We start from the raw sequence: 21,962 nt of genomic DNA on the forward strand, positions 1-21,962 counted from the left end.
GCAGGGTAACTGTGCTACTGCTGCCCATGATATAAAAGCAAGGCTGAATCCAGCCCATGATCTCACATGTGCACTGTGTGTTCCATCCCCAAGGATCTCAGAAGGCTCTGCCCAGGGAATTGCTTCCCCCTCCCCTGAGGAACATAGCAGCCCTTTAGCCTCTTCCAGCAATGGAAGGGAGGAGTTTGGGACCGGATGTGAAGAGGAATGCTCCATCCAGCTGAAATTGCAGGTGGAGCTTTAGGCAAATGGACTGGTCCATGATGCCTCCATCACCCACATATTAAATTTTCAAACAAGCAAATTCCTGCTTTCTCACACCTGAGAGGAGCTCCGGGTAAACATAAGCAAAACTAACTCCTTATCCTGCTTCAAACCCCTCCTCTGAACTCCCCTGCACCATGGATGCCTATAAAAACCTCGGCAACAGCGAGGCTGCTGCTGGACTGTGACCACCGCCCATCACGGTGACCAACACTGTCTCACTGTTTCCTTGTGCTCCCTGTCAGTCAGTCTGTACCCATCTGTAGTTGCTTGTCATCAAGAGTGGCTGTTTTTCTAAAAGCTCTGCTCTGGGAATTATTTAGGGGCAGGTCTCTGACCTGTGTTATACAGGAGGTCAGACTAGATGATCACAGTGGTCTCTTCCAGCTTTGGAATCTATGATTGGATGTTTCTAAAGTCTTATACTTTGATTGTAAGTTCCTTGGCAGGGACCCTCTTTTTGTCCGGTGTTTGTACATTGCCTAGCACCTGAGGCCCTGTCCTGTTACAGTAACAAATCAAATAAGCCACAAGTGATGGGGGTATCATGCTTCAGCATGGTTTTATAACTCAGGAGTAAGGGCAGTACTGACAGGGCCAAACACGACCACCCAGGAGCCACCCCACTAGCTCCTACACCCCAGGCCTCCTTCTGCCCCATCTCTCTTCTCAAACACCCTGCCACGGGGTCACTGCACCTCAGGGTCCTCCACACTCCATGCAGGGAGAGGGCTGCTTCTCCACTGTCTCCACTGAGAGATTCATTTGGGGAGGTGCTTGTGGTTAGCACATACTTTTGTAAACATGTGAGAGAGCCACCCTGAGCAGGATTTGGACCACATGGGGACCCCTACATGCAATCACAGAATTGTAGGGCTGGAAGGGAGCTCCAGAGATCATCTAGTCCAGACCCCTGGGCTGAGGCAGGGCCAAGTAAACCTAGACCATCCCTGACAGGTGTTTGTCCAACCTGCCCTTAAAACCCTCCATGAGGAGCATTCCACAACCTCCTGTGAAAGCCTATTCCAGAGCTTAACTACCCTTAGAGTTAGCCAGCTTTTCCTAATATCTGACCTACATCTCCCTCGCTGCAGATTAAAAGGTAGGACAATAAGTAATGGGCTTAGTGGACATGGAGAACAATTGATCCCCGTCCTCTTTATAACAGCCCTTACCGTACTTAAAGACTGTTATCAGGTCCCCCCTCAGTCGTCTTCTCTCAACACTAAAACATGCCCAATTTTTTTTAAACCTTTCCTCACAGGTCACGTTTTCTAACCCTTTTATCATTTTGGTTGCTTTCCTCTGGACTCTCTCCAGTTTGTCCATATCTTTCCTAAAGTGTAACGCCCAGAACTGGATACAGTACTCCAGCTGAGGAGTCACCAACATTGAGTACAATGGGACAATTGCCTCTTGTATCTTACATACAACATTCCTGTTAATACACCCCAGAATGGTATTAACCTTTTTCACAACTGCTTCAAACTGTTGACTCGTATTCGATTTGTGATCCACTATAACCCCCACCCAGATCTTTTTCAGCAGCACTACTGCCAGCCAGTTATTCCCCATTTTTTACATGTGCGTTTGATTTTTCCTTCTTAAGTGAAGTACTTTTCTCTCATCTTTATTGAATTTAATCTTGTTGAATTCAGACCAATTCTCCAATTTGCCAAGGTCATTTTGAATTCTAATCCTGTCCTCTGAAGTGCTTGCAACCCCTCCCCACCTTCATGTCATCCACAAATTATATAAATGTACTCTCCAATCCATTATCCAAGTTGTTAATGAAACTATTGACTAGAACTGGACCCAGGACTGGCCCCTGTGGGACCCCATTAGATACACCCTCCCAGTTGTGCAACCACTTTATAGTAATTTAATTTAAACCACACCTCGCTAATTTGCTTATGAAAATGTCATGTGGGACTGTGTCAAAACCCTTAGTAAAAATCAAGCTATATCATGTCTATTGCTTCCTCCCTATCCACTAGGCCAGGGGTCGGCAACCTTTTAGAAGTGGTGTGCCGAGTCTTCATTTATTCACTCTAATTTAAGGTTTCGTGTGCCAGTCATACATTTTAACATTTTTAGAAGGTCTCTCTCTAGAAGTCTATAATATATAACTAAACTATTGTTGTATGTAAAGTAAATAAGGTTTTTAAAATGTTAAAGAATCTTCATTTAAAATTCAATTAAAATGCAGAGCCCCCTGGACCCGGGCAGTGTGAGTGCCACTGAAAATCAGCTTCCGTGCCACCTTCGACACATGTGCCATAGGTTGCCTACCCCTGCACTAGACCATTAACCCTGTCAAAAAAGGAAATTGGGTTTGTTTGACACGATTTGTTCCTGACAAATCCATGCTGGCTATTCCTTATAACCCTAGTATCCTCTAGGTGCTCACAAACTGAGTGCTTAATCATTTGTCCCAGTGTCTTTCCAGGTATTGAAATTAGACTGACTGGTCTATAAATCCCCAGGTCCTCTCTGTTCCCCTTTTGAAAGATAGGGGAACATACCTTTCTCCAGTCCTCTGGGACCTTACCCATCCACCAGGAGTTCTCAAAGATAATCATTAACAGTTCCAAGGTTTCTTCAGCTAGTTCCTTGTACCCTAGGATGCCTTTCATCAAGTCCTGTCAAATTGAACACATCTAACTTATCTCAATATTCTTTAATCTGTTCTCCCCCTATTTTGGCTTGTGTTACTTCCCCCTTGTTGTTAATATTTATTGTGTTAAGGGTCTGCTCACAATTCACTATTTTAGTGAAGACTGAAGCAAAAGAGGCATAGAATATGTATCACATTTCCACTTACAGCCAGGAGTGCCGCCAGCTTTTTTGCCGCCCTAAGCAGTGGAAGGTCCCGCCCCTGAAATGCCGCCCCCGACAGAGGCGGCGGAAGGTCCGGCCACCGTGGTCGCCGCCCCCCAAATGTTAGTGCCCTAGGCGACCGCCTAGGTCGCCTAATGGGTTGCGCCGGCCCTGCTTACAGCAGTCCCTGGGGAAATTAAGCAGGCTGTATACAGCCCTGGACAGTTTCCTAAGTCTACTGGGAAAGACAGGGTTAAGAATCAGAGTCTCACAGCTCTCTTTTGTCAGCCAGAAAGCTGATCAAAGTCTCTCTTCATTCCAACTGATTTTTTACTACTCTTCTACTGGGGGCAACTCCCCTGTAACCTTCCCAAAGCTCAGAGATGCTCAGCTATGCAGTGTGTGAGGGGGGAAGGAGGAAAGAGAAAGAGTGCAGTGCATTCTGGGACTTGCCACGGGGATGTATGAATATGCACCAAAAGAAATGACACAGAATTGCAGAACAGGTATGAGACAACACGGGAGCAGAGAGGTAGACAGACGCGGGAGAGAGAAAGAAAGACGCATACACACAGGGGCTGGGGAAAAAAGTCACACACATGAATGGGGGAGGGGGATTACAACTCCTGTATGTTATAAGCAAGTCTCATGGGCTTGTCATACCTGGCGTATGGGAAAGAAGTGGATTAAAGGAAGCCAGAGAGAGCACTAGAGAGACAGCTACACTAGGGAAATGTCCCTCTCTTGCCCGCAATGGCTCAGCTCCCCCAGTGTTAGCACTTTCAAGAGCCTGGTGCAGATGGGCCAATGGCTCTGGAAGCCCCACATGGCCTAACCCCACTCAGAGCAAACCTGACCCACACGATGTTGGCAGCAGAAAACCCATCTACACATGGGATCGATCCCCGTGGTGCCAAATCAGTGCGTGAGAGTGCGAATTGGGGGTCCAGGTCCCAGTGTACATCTGTTCTCTCTCCCCACCACGTCTGTCCATCTGGGTCTCTCTTTCTATACCCAGCTCCCCCTTCCGAGTACCTTTCCAGAGAATTCACCCAGGGCAGACGAGGCACATCACCTATTGCTGGCAACCACACAGATCTCCCCATTCACAGGTTCCAAAGCAAGAAGGGTCCATTGTGATCATCTGGTCTGACCTCCTGTATCACACACCACTTGTCCCTTGTCAGCTGTAACCTGTGCAAGTTCAAAGCATGGCCTTTCAGCATAGGCCTCTTTATCTGGAGACCTGAGAGCCGAGGTGAGCAGGCACGATCCACATCAACAGAAAAGGAAACTGAGGCACATACAGGCCATATAGCAAATCCGTGTCAAAGCTGGGAATAGAACCTAGAGCCTCTGATTCCCAGGCACTGAGCCATGCTGCCTCCCTAACACACAGAAGGACTGAATGAGACTCAGCACATCTCTTTCTAGTCTCTCCCATTCTCCACCTCTTCGGTATATCCTCCAAGTGTCCCGGTCACAGGTGCCTGCTGCACAGGCCAGACAGACATACTGCACCCCATGTGGCAGACAGAGCTGCCAAACAGTACTGAACTCTTACACATGCACACGCAGCCCTCCTGAAGGATGAGCTGCTTGGAATTACTGAGCAGAAATTGCTCATAAAACTTTACAGGCTGCCTTGGCTCAAAGAGAGAGAAATCCATAGCCCTGAGGGGCATGCTTGCTTTACACTTTAATCAATGACAGTGACCCACTTATAGCTCTCCTCAAAGACATGGCTTCTCCGGCCTGGGTCATGTGCTGGTAGGAATTTGCTCTGACAACGCTGCGTCTATGGCCCCATGTGCAGCGAACCAGTCCTGCACCTCGGGAGCACGCAGTTCAAACCCTGCCTTCAGGCTCCAGAGAGAGGGAGCTGCACATGGAGCACAGCTGCACCCCGCAGAGTCCCACTGCCTCAGCTCAATATAGGCCGGGCTGGATTGGCAGGGAAAGCTGTAAACTGGCATTGGATTGGTGCACTGGACTGGTGGGGGACCCACCAAAGGCTGCATGTTGTCCAAAGACTTGAAGGGATGAGTATTCTGAAGAGTTTTTTCTCTAGAGGGTGGAAGAGAGGCGTTCAAAGCCCCTAATTTAATCACAGGCTGAGAATGGCACATGACTGAGTACATACCATCCCCTCTCCATCTCACCTCACCTGTATCTCCCCAGGATCTCATCACATGGGGTTGCAATAGCATCCTCACCATGTTCCACCAGCATAGAAAGCCCTCCCAAAACTATCACTGTGTGTAAATTCACTCTCTGAGTCCCTGGATGATGCTAGGATTTCTGCTCTGAACAATACATTCATTGCACTTGAACAGACAGGGGAACTGCGCAGCTATCCACAAAGAGGTATAATAACCCAACAACCTGCCTCAAGCACCTCATCACCCACCGGTTAAACATTTCAGGCACTCCTGTGATTTAACAGAGCGGGTTTCTACATTTGTTCCCTCGCTCCGTTCCCAATCCCAGAGCACAATCAGCATTCCTAGAATAAACATAAAACTAGAGGTCGAGCTAAACCATGCTTACACAGCCTGACCTGAAATCAGGAAATCCACATTCCAAGCAGCTCAACAATCAAAGACAAGGTTTCATTTCACAGAATTTAATGCCACGTTCTTGCTGAGCTGCATCGATTTTGCCTTCCTAAATTTCACTTTGTGCAAAATTTCGCACTGAAAACACAGAAAAATAGTTTGAATTTCTGTGTGTTTTTAAATGCAGAGCCTCAAAATAACCTCATCCACAGGAATCAGCCCATTTTCAAGTTCATAGCTAAATGTGAATAAAAGCACACACACAACACTAAAAAGCCACCATTTCTGAGCTTTGCATTTGACTCGTAGCATTCTGCACCTCTATTTCCAGTACTCCCTCCCTGTGGGTTTTGGAGATCTAGTCATTTATCATCAGGGCCCATTATTATTCTTCACACTGCAGTAGCACCCATACGGCGCCAATCAGGATTGGGATCCCTTCGCACTACGGAAAACCTGCTTGCTTCTAAAAGCGTGAATGTACAAAAGAGACTAAAGGGTCACTAACAACAAGGACAGACTCACCCTGTCTCCGAGGGCAGCTCTTGGCTCTTTAACTTCTGTTCAGGCACCGTTCAGAACCTGGGAGAGAGAGAGAGAGAGAGAGAGTAAAAGAACTCATCCGAAGTGTCTTCTCAAAAATGATCAAAATCACGTATGCTGCAGAGCGACACGAAATGAGCATCGCTCATTTCATCGAGAGCTCACTGGTGTCTTAGTGGCTTGAGCACTGTATTCAATTCTATAAGAATTCGTTCATTTATGTGCCCTCTACTCTGAAACAGGTCTAGATGAAACAGCACCGTCTAACTGAGCAGGTCTGCTCCCTGTGTATTCAGAGGCTGAGCTGCTAATCTGAGTGATAAAAGCCTGTCTTTACTGAACCAACACTGCTGGGAGAAAGTGAACTGGATACTTTTCTGGCTTGCACAGTGAATCATTAACCAAGTTCTAATTTCATGGCCATCTGTGCAGTGCCATTGTGTTATACCCCTCAGTTTCACCTGTACAGCCCCACTGAAGACAACAGAGTTGCCCAGGTGTTGCTGAGGCCAACATTTGGTCTGCAGTTTTTATTCTAGGTGATGATGCATGAGCCACAAAGAACCCAGCTGGACTCGCAAATGTCAAAGGGAGGTTTGCAGGACTGGTACTTTACTGGAGAACTGAGCGTGTTTTATATGAAATGCACTCAAAAAACAAACAAGTTCTACAACAGCATTTTTTAGAGAGTCACTTTTTGGAGAAGAACTACGTTTTATGGAAGACAAAGATCTGCAAGGTCTGAAGAGCACTTGCATCCATGTAACTGTACTACACACCAGAACAAAATCAGGATGTACATATTACAGGCTCTGAGTAAGACTACAGAGAAGCTTATGCGGCCCATCTTGGGAATGCTACGGAAGACCTGGGATAGCTCCTACTTTTGCACAAGAAAGGTCTTTTACACTAAAGGGTTAATTTTCCAATTGTCCTCCAACATATGCACAGGTAAAATTTGTGAGTAGACTCACATGCAATTGCACATTCAGTAAAGGGGATGAACCCTTCCTCCCCCCACGTCAATGACCCGTCAGAAGAGGCAGGACTTTACGGGTGTTGGGACACAACTGAGCGTGGATATGGGGCTCCATACAGAACAAAAAATAATGCAAAAAAGCTGTGCCGGTTTTACTCAAGCTTCCAAGGAGATAAATTCACTGATGGGCTAAGGAAAAGCCTGGAAAGTCTCAATTTCCCAATGTCTGAGCGAATGGGAGTGAGAACTATAGAACTCAGGCAATAGTGACCCAGGCCTTTCTCCGCTTCTGTGTCAATGCAACTCCTGTGCAATCAGGAGCCCAGCAGAATTACACCAGTGTCCATCTAGAGTAAGGCGGGGGCTGGGCCAGAGGGGGCGGGGGGGGGGGGGGAAATCAGGACTGTTTTATACTCTAGGATTTTTTCAAACCCATAATTCCCATGACCAGTAGCCAGAGCGTGGAGAAGACTCAGGCGTTTACACTGCTCCGTCGTCTAGCTGTGCTCTGAGCAGAGTTGGGCCATATGGTGGTAACTGAGAACCACCACCACCCCTCCCGCAAGGCTTATGCTACGTTATCACCAGTGCATCTGCAGTTTTGGGGAGTGAGTGGTCTGAAGAAGCCTGATGGTAGCTCGGCCAGCGCACCCACTGTACTAGCCATCCAGTCCCTTCAGCCTCCTGAGGGCATGAATGATTCTGAGAGGCAGTTCAGTACCTTGGATAACCACTGGCTCAGGATGCCCGGGCAGTTACACCAGCTGCCTTCAGGAGCCAGTCCGATTCCCCGCCCCCGCCTTCATTTGAATCCCAGGGAAGATGCAGGCGTTTAATGCCCACAAAGCTGTGGAGCGAACACCACTGACTTCATCCAGCCAGCACGCGATGCTCCCCAGTGGGGCTCTGCCGACACAGTGACAGCCTGACCCACAGCAAGCCCAGCTACTCCTGTCATTAGACCTGTGCAAGCACACGCCGCCCTCTGCACTCAGCTGCTCAGGCGTTAGTGATGTGAACAACAGGGACGAGACTCAGAGCTCATCAACCTCATTATCAGCTGTGACCTGAACAGGGATTTGAACTCCTGGTTCCAGTGAAAAGATCAATGCGTTACTCCCCGGCCAGCAAGCACCATCCCCCAACCCCACTCTCTTTTTTTTTTTTTTTTTTTTAAATAAATAATTCCCCGATTGCTTCTCTGCTGCTGGATGCAGATGATCCTCACTGATTTAAGACAGGCAGCATTTGCGTCTAGCAGCAAAAGGGTTAACATGCAACAACAGCCTCACTGCATCTAACGGGACCTCTGGCTCCTGTCTGTGCTTGGCGAAGGTGCCCGCTATTGGAAACGCAGGACAACCCTGGATTTCTAAGGAGCTCTCTTCAAAACTGGACCCTGGATCCCACCTTCCTGCTGGGCAGTTTTGTGCCATCCCGTTCCTCCTACCCCCGAGAGCCTGCCACCCCACACTCCCAATATCTTGAGAGGGCCCAACCCTGGGTTTCTTGCTTGAGAGGTCAAGAGAGTTAAGACATGGTGACCCAAATTCTTCATCAATCAGACTGCTAAGGACCGGCCATTCGGGGCTACGCCCAGCCTCCTGGGGTTAGTGGTTAGACACTGAAATTGAAGGACACCTGGATTGTTTCCAGCTTCAACACTGACATGCTGCATGGCTTTGGGGAGTGATCAAGGCCTATACTGGCAAGAGCCTTCAATAAGTGAGACAGCCAAAGAACCGGAATTCAAGCGGCCTGTTTCTGATGTGCCACGTGCCCACAGATCCCACCAGCGCGGCCACGTGGGTGCTCGGCATCTCCAATAAACAGGTTCTAGGTGAATGGACATAGCCAGAACTAGTGAATACTTGGAAATTTCATGGTGGGAGAGGGAAACCCTCCATGCCTCAGTTTCTCCATCCGTAAAATGGGGAAGAGAATATTCTATCTACATCACAGGGGAGTCAAGGGTGAATTAACAAGTGCGCACGCAGCACACCGAGAGCCTCAGGTAGAAACAATTCTTCATCATCTCCCTGTGTTTGTGCCCTGCCCAACAGTAAGCCTTTGAAATGCTGCCTAACAATGGGACAGAGACCCACCAACTCATTACACACACACACACACACACACACACACACACACACACACGTAAGATAATAGCAGCATCTGACCTGGGCCAGATCAGAACCGCTGACCTGGACCTCGCACACAATGTAGTTCTGGATGGCAAAGAACCTACACATTAGTGCCTCTCCACTTTCCCGCAAGCGTCGGGGTCAATGGCCTTGCAGCCAGAGAGAAGTTCACCACCACCCCCAACTCCATTCTTTTTTTAGAAATCACTGCGTCCTATTCCCTGTCCAGCTTTTCATTGATCCCAACTCCAATGCCAGTCTCGAGTGCCCACATCTCTCTCTCTCCCTCCCACACACACACACCCTTTGAAACACAAATACAGACACCAGGAAAGGCCTCTGCCTTCCCAAGACAACTGCCTGGACCAAGGGACAGGCGCGCAGCTGCTAGATCAGTTACTGGTCCCTCCCAAGAGAAGGGTCCCAGCAGGAACGCTACACACGGGAGACTGTTTGGCCGTGTCTCCAGCAGCGAGAGAACATGGATGCCCCACAGGGCCGTGCAAAGTCAGGGAACTAGCCTTTCTAGAGGAGCCCTGCATGCGAGCAGTTCCTGCATTCAGTGCAGAGGTCGAGAAGATCTATTGGACAGGCACACGGCTTTCAATGGGATTCCTTTCTAGAGGGGTCCTCTCCATACCTGCGCTCCCTGGTGTTTTCATTAGTGCAAGCAGACAATGCACAGATCCTGATTTAGCAAGGCAAATGCATCCAGAAGGATCATTGTGTCAGCAGCTCAGGATCAGATGTTTCAAGGGGCTGCTGTTCACCCCAAAGAGGTGCGGGGACTGGTGGAGAGAAGGCAGGCTCCGAGACAGCCACCCTGGCTGAGACATGACCTGAGAGGGGCAGGCAGTTTGTTCAGACTCAGCAGAGATAGAGCAAAGTGCATCACGGTGCACTTTGATACCAGAGTGAAGGGTGCGATAGAAAAACCTAGAGTAGATTCTTCTAGATCCCTTTGCAAGGCTGTGGGGCGAGCCTGAGAGAGACGGACAACACATGGGGATAGCACTGACCCTTCGGACGTGGCACAACATTGCAGTCATGCCAGATCCTTTGGCTTCTTTCCCTACAGGAGATGGGGCAGTCACAGCCCTGTCGACGTTATAACACAGGTCACTGCATTCTGCTAGCCAAAGCTCCCCTGTGCCTTCAATTAGACACAGAAATTTCCCTCCCTTCCTGCCTTATGCAGCTGTGTCAAGTTGTTATCCTGAAGGCTGGCTGAGCTAAGAGATCCCTGTGCATGACAGCTTGGGAAGTGCTTTGGGTGAGCATCACTGTATCAGTTAAGATCACATCATTACCTGCCCTAGGACTTTAGCCACCTGGGGAACAAGACCCCCTGCTGGCTGCTCGCTATCTTTGCTGCCAAGCAGCTCCCTGGACCACTGCTGCTAGCGGTGCTAGGGAGACCCACGCCTGCAGCCATTCAGCTCTTGCCCTCCACCATGCTGTCTCAGCCAGAAGCAGGGCCGGCTCCAACTTTTCTGCTGCCCCAAGCGGCAAAAAAAAGACGAGCAGAGGCAGCTCAAACGCACCGCTTCTTCGGCGGGAATTCGGCGGCGGGTCATTCACTCCCTCTCCTCCTCTTCAGCAGCACTTTGGCGGCAGCTCAAAGAGGAAGAGAGGGAATGAGGGACCCGCCGCCGAATTCCCGAAGACCCGGACGTGCCGCCCTGATACAGAACGGAGTGCCGCCCCTTTGAATTGGCCACTCCAAGCACCAGCTTCCTTAGCTGGTGCCTGGAGCCGGCCCTGGCCAGAGGCGAGGGTTCGCAGGCCTGCCGAGAACATCCGAGTGTGTCAGATTCTGCCACGGCACCTTAGCAAATAACCAGCCTGCCTCAGCTGCAGACAAGGGGGCTGGAACAATTTGTATAGTGGGGGTGCTGAGTTCCAATGAACCAAACTGTAAATTCTGTATATAATGGAAACCACTTCAAGCCAAGGGGTGCAGCACCCCTAGTTCCAGCACCTCTAGCTGAAGGAGGTGTACAAGCTGAGGGTGGACCAGCCGTTTAAATCCTGGCCATAGGTCACTGCTGGATGGAGAACAATTGAAGCAGGGCTCTGCGTGGCATGGCAAATGCTAGGCGCCATACAACGGACATGAGCAGGCCCAGGGACTCACAGATCTTGGCCAGTGCAATGTGGAGTAGATGTTTATCAGCTTAGCGAAGCACAGGCAGGAGGACAGGGATTTACGCCACCTCCCCTTCTATCAGCCATGGGAGTGGACAACGCAAATGAGAGAGAGCAGCACCTCCGCCCCGACGGCAGATTGCCCAAGCATTAACCGCTCAACTGGGTCTGGGAGAGGGTCACCATTGCAACCACCCCACGTCAGGTGTGACCACATCAGCTCTCACCAGCCCAGAGGGAACAGCCCCAGACAGTGCTCAGACAGGCAGAGTCAATGCTGAGGCAGAGCTGGCACTGTAAGAGAGAGCATCTTGCAGATAAAAGCAAAACGGAGGTCCAGACCACCAAATGGGCATTAAGGATGCAGCTTTCACAAAAGTAAGGGTGCTAATTGTGGTGTCCTGGCCAAACTGTAACTTGGGCAGTTACATGTGGCCTACCCACAACTCGCTTGGCAGTTTCAACTGGACATATTCCTCACTGCTCCTCCTACATAAACCTGCTGTTTAACATTGCTGCCTTGACAATGAGTTCCACCCCAGAGTCAGCTGCATTTCACCAGCAAGTGACAGATATTACTGAAAATATGCCTAGACAAAGAAGATATACAGACATATTATATGCTGTGCCAAATTAATTCCTGACCTCAGCGACACTACACCAGGGATGAACTCGGGCCATGGTATTTGACAGTGCTTTTTGGCTTTGGGATGAAAGACACTATACAACACAGACTTTAGACATGGAAAGATGTAGCAAGTCCTGTCTCATCCAGGTAACACCCACCCACATTCAGGGCAGGATTGCACCTGATAGCAAGTTTTCTTTTGTTCTGTCCAGTCTAAGTTTAAGAGTCCCAAGAAATGAGGCTGCCACATCATCCCTTGAAAGATGATTCCACAGCTGGATCCATCTGAAAGGCTGGAAATTTCCTCTGTCCCAATATTCACCCTAAATTTTGCCTGTCTCAATTCCATCCCTTACTGCCAGCAATGTACCTAGTAATGCTGCTGTTTATTATAATCAAACTCCAACCCTTCCACTTGGAGACCCAGCTGCTAACCAGCACCCCTCCATTGGCTGGGAAAAAGAAAAAGCAAAACAAACCACCACAAACATTCACAAAAAAACCCACAACTGCTCAGCAACTTCCCATGCTATCCAATATCGACAAAAGCTCCTGCCAGCAGAAACAGTGCCAGATCAATAGTGCTTCTAATTAGAACATTTAATTACTTCCATTGTTCATTCGTTCATTGCTTCCCCAACCAGATCACTAGAAAAACCAGCAACGCCCCCCTCAGTATTCCAGCCCCTTCATACTCCACCTGGATAGCGGCTCCAAGACCCCCCAGGATATGCATGATTAGTAAACAGTCTGTGTTCCCCCTTCCCAGCTCCGGCCTCCCTCCTGGTCTTGACATATGCTCCTTGCTTTAGACACTTCTCCATGGGTGCACACCTGACTGCCTCTGTCTAAGCCAGAAATGCTTTCCACAAGCACTAACTGCAACAAACAAGATTAGTCAATTACAAAGGGATGTGTCATTAAAAATGCACCCTCAGCTTTCCGGCCTTTGGGCATGTAATGAAATGGCTTGCTCTCTCCCTGTCAATATGCAGCTCCTTTCTAGACCCTGGACACAAAAAGAATCAAAGCTAAAAATACCCTCTGATTGTCGCTACCATGGCACCTGGCACATAGTGAAATGGGGGGAGGGGAGAAGTGGGGGGTTACGAATGTGTTTTAAACCCCTACTGAAGCTTCAAAATGCTGTTTGAGCACTCCTTATTTTCCTAAAATTTCAAAAGGAGAAAAAAACCAAACAAACATTCCCTTTGTGCAGCAGAGACAGACAACTCCACCCTGTGTATTTTCCTTCCTGTCTGATGCTCACTGAGATCCCAGCACATGCCTCCTAGATCCCCCTGCTAGACAGCATACAGGGGAGGGGGAGGAGATAGGGAGAGAAGTGAGTTAAAAGAGGGTGTTGGTTTACTTTTGCAAAAGATTAAGATCACAATTGGTTCAGATCTGGAATTCATTTTGTGCAAGACCTCCCTACACGCTGTGTGGTCCAAGGTTTTAACTGGTCTCCCATACCATACCCAAGCGTGTTCGTCTCTCCTACAAATTTGGGGGAACAGACCGTGAAACAGGAGCAGAGCAGCAAGAAATGGCAAAGACCTGCTGGATCATGGTAGAGTCTACTGACATCCAAGGGCAGGATACTTGCCCCGAAAATGGATGGATCGGATATTTAAAATCCAATTTAAACTGCCATCACATCTCATCTTAGCCGAAAGGCCAAGAGCCCTAGTAAAGCTGCTGACCTGATGAGATTTGTGGAGCTGACACTTTACATTCATTTGTCTTGTGTTTTTAACACATGGTGCCCTTTATCTAGGGCTCTGGATTGCCACACGGGGGACCTGGGGGTCAGTCCTGGTCCCTCATTCCCAAAGCAGGTCTAGGGACAAGAAGAGCTGCAGATGCAGCTCCAGGCATGGATAAGCCCCAGACAGAATCCAGTCTTGTCCTTCATGGTCAGAAGGCTGGTGGCCTCGAAGGGATGGGCTGTGCATTGGTGGGGCTCAAATGGGGCAAGTGAAATAGTAGCATGAAACAGCAAAGCTAGAAGTGAGCTCTCCAGAGCTCACAATTGCACTTGATCTGCCCTGGTTACAAGGCTCTGCCCACCATATCCCATCCTCTCTGGCATTAATCCAGATCACCCCATAACGTTTGCCACACTGCAGTTAATCCTCACTAGCATGTATTATCCCCACTTTATATCAAGGTGAAACTGAGGCACCAGGCGTTTACAACAAGTCAGTGTCAGAGCTAGGATTAGAGTTACTGGCTCTCAGAGCTGTGTTCAACCCACTGGCCCACATTCCGTGTCTGCTAAAGGCAAGTGTGCCTTGGCTCCTGTCCCAGCTGTACTACAGCTCAGCCTAGCGCTCGTCATAGTGCGTTCCCAGGTGCCTGGGAATGCTTCACTCCCACAGACGGGACCAGAACAACAGATGCTGGTATCATGCTCCACCCTTGCAGACGAGACACCTGCTGCCAGACACTCGGAGGTATAGCTCCCTGGCATCCCGCTCCGCTCCCAAGGGGATGCTGTGCCAAAGCAAGGAGAGGTGCAGTAGCCCAGGTGGAAGAGCCGGCTGCCGATCTCTTTTATTGTGTGTTCTCGTGTGTGCACGCTCAGGTCTCAGGCAACACAACAGCTCCCAGCTCAGGATTTAAAGGGGCGGGTGAGTGGGGTTTTACACCATGACTGTGAAACATTGTAATGATCCCCTGCAATCACTCCCCATCACCTATAATCTGGATATAGCTACCAGCCTCCCCTGGAGTCAGCCCCAGCCCTGCCCAGCAAGGCACAGCCCTGAACAACACGGGCTGCCCAGCCATTTCCTTCCAGCGCTGAAAATGCTGTTCAGGTTTCCCCCGAAAAGTCTTACACTTCTTTTTTTCCCTCCGTGACTACAATGAAAACCTGCTGACTCAGAGACATCTGACTGCTCCAACGAGAACAATAGGCCACTCAGCTGAAGCTGTCACATTCTCTGGGCGAGCGCATTTTTAGACGTTGTATTAGAGTAGCATATTGATAACTGTGTATGTGTGTGTTTGCATAGATGAGCATGGGGAGGCTTCCCATACGATGGGGTTGAGGAATCTTCTCTGACCCATGTCTCCTTGACTGGGGAAAGGGCTTAGATTGTAAAGTGACAGGCACTGTATAAAACCTAATATAGAGAGATAGGCCAGCTCACTTCCCATCTTGGATTTGTTATGAAACCAAAAGCCATATTACAAGTGACAGCATTTCCATCTAAGCTCTGCCCACTCCCCACACCCCAATCACTGTAGCATCCGAGACCCTCACAAGCAATGAGATATTACCACTGTACAGATGGAGAAACAGAGACACCACCTTCCAGGGAGCCTGTGGGGGAACTTGGAACTGAACCCAGCTCTCGTCCAATACCTTACCCTCAAAGCCATCCTTACTAATGTCCTAACAATTCATATTCTAGCTTGAGGAGAAGATTTCCCAAGGCACAAATGGGAGTTCAGTGTCCCAGTACCCTGGGTGCATTTGAAAACCTCCTAATCGGCCAGCACACTGCAGCAACGCTAATGCAAGTCACAGCGCTTGGGAATAATAGTAGGGTGACCAGATGTCCTGATTTTATAGGGACAGTCCCAATATTTGGGGCCTTTTCTTATATAGGCACCTATTACCCCCCCATCCCCGTCTCGATTTTTCACACTTGCTATCTGGTCACCCTAAATACTAGTGTAGTATTATTTTAATCCACAGAGGAGTAGAAAATGTTTGTTATTGCTACTCCGCTCACCCCGGGATATTACGGCTATTATCTCAATCAGAGAGAAATTTGAGAGGTTCAGAAGAGAGAGATTTTCCTCTCCCTGGCCTGAAGGCCAGCAGAGTGGATCTGCAATGTCACCACGCAATCAAGAATGGCACTCACAGGGAGGATCATACCTCAGCCACGACTGCCAATGGATGGCAGATTCACAGACAAGCAGCACAATCCACCAGCCTCTTGAGCCACGGTGTCAAACCACAGCTTCCCCCAAGACAGATGTGCTCCTGCCACACTCCCAAGGAGTAGGAGCGCTGCTTTGCTATTTATGGTAATGGCTGATTCCGTGCTTCCATTACCACCTGAAGTTGCTGTTAAAGCACTAAACACAACACAGTGGTTGTAAACAGAAAAGACAAATGCCCCCACTACCAGCAACTGCTCCAGTGGCAAGGGACACAGGGGAGGCCTGTGCTAGGTGCAAAGATAAGAGGCCTCGCTGGGGGGACATAGGGGAGGTGGCATTTGTAATGCTACACACAGCTTGCATTCCGATGGGGGCTAGCATGAGAGCCAGGGCATGCATGAGAGCTTCTGCAAGTTGTGTGTGTGTGTGTGTGTGTGTGTGTGTGTGTGAGAGAGAGAGAGAGATCTTCTGCAAGTGCGTGTGTGTGTGCGCGCGCGTGTAAGGAGGGGAGAGGGAAGGGTAGCTTTGGGCGTAGGAATGTCAACAGCGAATTTGGCACCTGACATTACAATCAAGAGCTGGCACTGAGAGCCTGCAGCACAGTCCCTGTTCTTGCTGCCGGGGGCCAAAGTCGGCATCGGACAGAGTCTACAAAGCATTGGTCTCATTTGAGAGCATGGGCACTAGCACCAGGAAGTTACCTATGTAAACAAACAGGCTCCAGTCCAGTGACCACATGAGATCAAGGCCTTCCTATTCAGAGAAAGTTCCCTAGAGCTAGCTCTTTCCCATAAGCCTGCCCCGTCTCTCCTCAGCACACATTGATCAACCTTATCTAGTTTGAAAAAGACAAAGAAACACCACAGCGAGTGACTAAAACAACTCCCTGCATGCACAGTCACTCTACAGCACGCATACAGCCCAGGCAGCGAGAGGGAATGGGATCTGACAGGTACAGAGCTCTCCAGTGGGTTGCAGTGAGGCAAAACACAAAGAAATAGGTTTACGTGTTCAATCCGGCATAGAAGCATCATTTGTGTGTATGTATATATGTATATATATATATATATATATATATATATATATATATATATATATATACACACACACACACACACACACACACACATATACATACACACGTGCACACACACACACAAAACCGTGGATATGGATATTAACACATGCGTAACCCGGGGGCCACTCTGGACTAGAGCTCCCTTAGATAGCTGAGAAGGGTAAAGCCACCAGAGAGAAAGAGCAATCATTTAGGGCAGCCCAATGGGGCATAACTCAGACTAATACATCTCTATCCCGATATAACACGACCCGATATAACACAAATTCGGATATAACGTGGTAAAGCAGCACTCCGGGGGGGAGAGGGGGAGAGGGCCTGCATGCTCCGGCGGCTTTAAGCAAGTTCCATATAATGTGGTTTCATCTAGAACACAGTAAGATTTTTTGGCTCCTGAGGACAGCGTTATATCAGGGTAGAGGTGTAATATACTTAACACATCTCTAGCTCTTTATAGCTTTGAAGCTGAAAAAACATCAAGCAAATCTAATGTGAGAAAATTGAGGAAAAGGAATATTTATGCTGAAGATCAGGGAAAAGCATCTTGACGGCAAGATTGATTAGAGCATGGAACAATCTCTCCAAGGAAGTGGGGAAAGCCGCTCCTCTGGGGAGGTTTGAAACTAGACTGGTAAAAGGTCCAGAGAATGGACCATAAGGAGCTAGCTCCCACCAACCACTAGATGATCTAATAAAGCTTTTCCATCTCTAACTTCCATGATATATTGTATTAATTAAAGGGCACACTCAATCTGTTCTTTGCTCAGGAAAAAGCCCATAATTTCAAATATTGAGGGAAGCATTAGAAACGCAAGAGGGGAGCAATGCCATGGTGGAAATAATCCATCTTGTAAATGCACCAATGGTAAAGGAAGGGGACTCGCAAGGTCCCATACCTTTGCCCAATCTCCCATATAATCAGACAATTAAGAAAGTGTGAAGCTTTATTATACCTCCAGAGCCTACCTCTTGCCATCTGACGATATTCCAAAAATAACCGTGGAAATATGCAGGGACCCATTCCAAGTTGTTCCTGGATCCCTGCATACTCTCCTCTAATGTGTATTATCCTCCTGACATCAACACTCCTGCAATCAAACATTATTAAGGGCAAAACAGCAGCTCCAATTTCAGAGGAATTCCTGTGGTCAGATTTCCCCCCTAGAATTCCCTAATCTGAGTCTGATCCTAAATTCCTTAGGCACCCTGGCTTGTACTTTTCAGTGGGGCTCCAGAATCATACACATTTTTCACCCCCATTTGCAGTTTATTGTTTGGCTGGGGGATTTATTTAACCCCTCAGCTGCCAGAGACTGGGAAAAGTAGCCTTAACTGTTGTGGACATCCACATCAAAAAGAGCACTGGCTTCTCCAGAGTTTAGTGTAGAAGAATTGGTGCGGGTGCCTAGGGAACTCTTCTTACAAATCAATAACTGTGATCATAACAAAGCCTTAGAGAGATCAGACCCTTGAGGCCCAAATCTGCCCCCATCTAAGAAGGCAAAACATACCCAACTGTTTCATTGCTGCAAGATCAAACCCCCAGTGTTTCAATTGCAAATGCACTGGGGGAGGGGAGATCATGTCTTGCTATCCCCCGATATGTGTACATACTCCCACCCCTGTACAAAGCAGTGGGAAAATAAACAGTGTTTAAAGCTCTTTGTGCACATTACAGGAAACCAATTCAGAGGCATCTAAAAAAACTACAGGTGGTGGCAGAGAGAATATTCATATCACAGCCACTGGAGGAGCAGAGATCTGGGCGTGATGGCCCAGTCTTGCTCAAGACTGGCAGATCTGCTAGTATTTCAGTGCCTTCCAGCTCTCTGAAGGGGAAGAGAGGTCAAAGTCTTCTGACCTTGGCAGAGGGGAGGGGCCCTGACAGATCACCTGCTTAGTATATACCCAAAAAAAGCCACTCCCCATGAAAGGTCTCTCTGCCTTCCTGGCTGGCTCACCGCTCCCCTTTCCTCCCTGCTCCGCTGGGTGTGTCACTAAGGAAACCAAATCAGGTAGGTTTGAGCTGGCCATGCCCAGAAACTTTCAGCACCAACAAGTCTTCTATGGACTGTGGTTTAGCCCACCCCAGATGGGATTATCCCTGATGCTTGTTCCTTCCCCAGTGTAGGTTCTCTCCAGCTCCTCCCTCCTAGGACAGCGCCAAACATGCACACACACCAGCCTGCAGTTTGATCTCCGCTCTGACACAGAGCAAAATGTGAGTGTGTGTGTGCGCATATGAGAGGCTCAGCGGCTACCAGAACAAACTGCGTCTCCCCTTCATTTTGTTCTCTCCCAAGTGATTTGCCCGCCACCTCCAAGCCCAGACCTGAGCGGATCCGCTCCCGGTTAGAGAATTCCCCGCGATCTGGGGGAGGGAAACGGTAGCTCTGAGAAATATGTCAGTCACCATTTCGGGGGTGGGGGAAGGCAGGAAGTCTGAGGGGACCTGAGCCTTCAAACCAGGAGATCAGGAGGGAACGCGCCGGATCTGTGCCCCCAGAAATGGACGCCCCTCAAAACCGAGATTTAGCGTGCAATAGCGAGCGGCAGGCTGGAGGGGGAAGAAAGGAACACACCCCTCTCCAGCGGCCTCTCGGAGGGGAAAAGATGGGGAATTTTGCACAGGCAACGTGCAAGGGGGGTGTAAATCCGATGGCGAAATCACAAGCAGGCCACCTGGACGCGGCTGCACCTAGGACAGGGGGGGGGGGGGCACCTAGGACAGGGGGGGGGGGGGGGCACCGAGCAGACATTGCAAGGAGAGGAGTATCGGGGGTAGCCGTGTTAGTCTGCATCTACAAAAGCCACCAGACTCCTTGTTATTTTTGCAAGGAGAGGGGATACTCGGAGGCAGACACACACCCCGCACGGCCCCCACACCCACCCCTTGGGTTTGCAAGCCAGGCCACCGAGGGGTCGCGGATCGGAACGGCTGGGGCGGCGGCTGCGATCCCAGGCGTGCAGGGCCCCGCTCACCTGGCTGGCGGATCCGGAGTCAGGCTGTGCAGGGAGCGGCTCAGCAGCGGCATCCCAGGCTCTCCGCCGGGTTACAGCGACGCAGCCGCTTCCCCGCCCTGCAGCGGGACAAATCGCTCGGCAAGCGGCAGCGGGGCGGGGAGGAATGGGAGGGCCGGGAGCGCGGGAGGGGCGGGGCGGACCCGGCCCCCGCACGGAGGGGGGACACCGCCGGCTGGGAAAGGGAAGAGGCTCCGGCAGCCCACCTAGAGCCAGGGCAGGTGTACCTCGCCCCGCCCTTCCCGCAGCCAGGTGGGGGCGGCGCTGCTTGGCTAAAGCAAGCGGGGCTGGCGGAGCCTGGGAACCCGGGCAGCTCTCCGCAGGCACCAGCGCCCCCAGGCCGCACCCGACGCCAGTCATTGGCCTGCTGCCTGGCCGCAGGCAGCCGCTAGACCTGCCCCCTCCCCATTCCAGCGCCTCTCCCGGGAGCTGTTAGGGAGGAGGGGGCTGAGCTGTCCTGGGGTAGCACCTGGGGGCCCCAGGCCGGCCGGCGGACACGTGCTGCCGACATGGAAAGACAAGACAGCACCTGTGCAACAGAACCAGCGGCCACCCCCCATCGGGCGTTGGGGTTTAATCCTCAGTAAATGGAGCCGCTGTCCATGGGACCTGCAATCCGCAGGCCTGTCCCCAGCGCGGCTACAGCTGGGCAAGCAGCAAAGACAAGGACAAAGGGGGCGGGGCGGGGCGGGGGATCCAGCTTCCACATTTTGGGTTGGGGCATTTTCACACACCTCCAGTTTTCTTCGCTTCTTGCAACCCTTCGCTGTAGTGTCTTCCCCCCATAGGGTTTCCCGGGCAGGGAATTTCAGGCCCCTAGCCCACATCTGTGGAAAAAACGAAATGTACATGCAGGGTGAACTGAAAAGCATTTGAGTAGTTTGTGAAGATTACATCACCCAGTGAGGGAATGGAAACTTTCCATGTGCCCTCACCACCCAATCGCCAGGCTCCAACTGCATTGTCCCCCTGGATCCTCGCTACAAACAATCCAGAGGCTTAGGCATGTGGGGGGGACATTGCCCTGCGTTTGTCCAGCGCCTGGCACAATGGGGTCCTGAGCCATGACTAGGGACACCTATATGCTGCCACAGGGCCATAATAACAGTATCGAAGGGCTGCAATGTGTTCACAGACCACTGGCAAATGGGGGGAGAGGGGGAAGGCTAACCCCACACAACAAATTCAGCCAGCCTTGTCCAACACCTGCTGTCAAGAGAGGGACATGAGATCACCTGCACCACACACAAGCTACCTTTTATTTAGGATTTGGTTCCCCGCCCCGCCCCCTCCCCCGTCTTTGTTTCTGTCAATAATCCTTTCTGGGCTTAATTCTGCATTTCTATCCAGGACTGACTTTAAGGGCCTATTGTTCTCAGTAATCAGTTCTATCAGGATCACGTCGGATTCCAGGGAGAGCATGTTAAGTTACTGGAATTCCTTATATGGCTCTCAATGCTGTGTTTTATTATCTAGTATTGTGCCTGCCATATCTTGCTGTATTGATCCTCAGAAGATTTAAAAAGAAAACAAATGCATCTATGTAATGAGCATCTGGTAAGATGAGCTACAGGAAGGGGGAGTATCTCCAACCAGGGATAGACCTTAACATGAAAGTGTAGCTGCCTTCCCTGTCTAACTTCAGGGTAAAGTTAGTAGGTAGCAGCTATTTTATTGCTGGTGAACACAGAGACGAATGGTCTAGTGATGGATGAAGGGAGGTAGAGGATCAGACAAAGATTAGACCCAATTGCATGTGATTTTTAAATGTACGTCCATTTATATACAAATCCGATGTTGGCCTCAGACTCCTGACAAGTTGCCAGTGTAGCACTAGGTGTCACCAAAGGAGTGGGGCCTCATCTACACTCTATTA

At 49.8% G+C, this 21,962-nt stretch overlaps 1 protein-coding gene across 25 annotated transcripts in view; it reads right to left on the reverse strand.

The window, feature by feature from the left end:
* Window positions 1-20,888, reverse strand: part of EPB41L1 (erythrocyte membrane protein band 4.1 like 1) — a 156,463-nt gene extending 135,575 nt beyond the window's left edge. For 3 of the 25 annotated variants that reach the window (XM_065565782.1, XM_065565772.1, XM_065565771.1), the window contains exons 1-2: window positions 20,048-20,401; window positions 6,168-6,224 (exon numbers count right to left, since the gene is read on the reverse strand). The gene's annotated coding sequence lies outside the window, so the exon portion shown is untranslated. Of the gene's footprint in view, window positions 1-6,167; window positions 6,225-9,945; window positions 10,139-20,047; window positions 20,402-20,820 lie in introns of those variants that run through there. The other 22 variants (XM_065565783.1, XM_065565768.1, XM_065565779.1 and 19 more) reach the window with 15 other exon arrangements.
* Between the last annotated feature and the right edge of the window lie 1,074 nt (window positions 20,889-21,962).

This window comes from Chrysemys picta, chromosome 13 (genome assembly GCF_011386835.1).
Source record: "Chrysemys picta bellii isolate R12L10 chromosome 13, ASM1138683v2, whole genome shotgun sequence".
Taxonomy (NCBI): domain Eukaryota; kingdom Metazoa; phylum Chordata; order Testudines; family Emydidae; genus Chrysemys; species Chrysemys picta.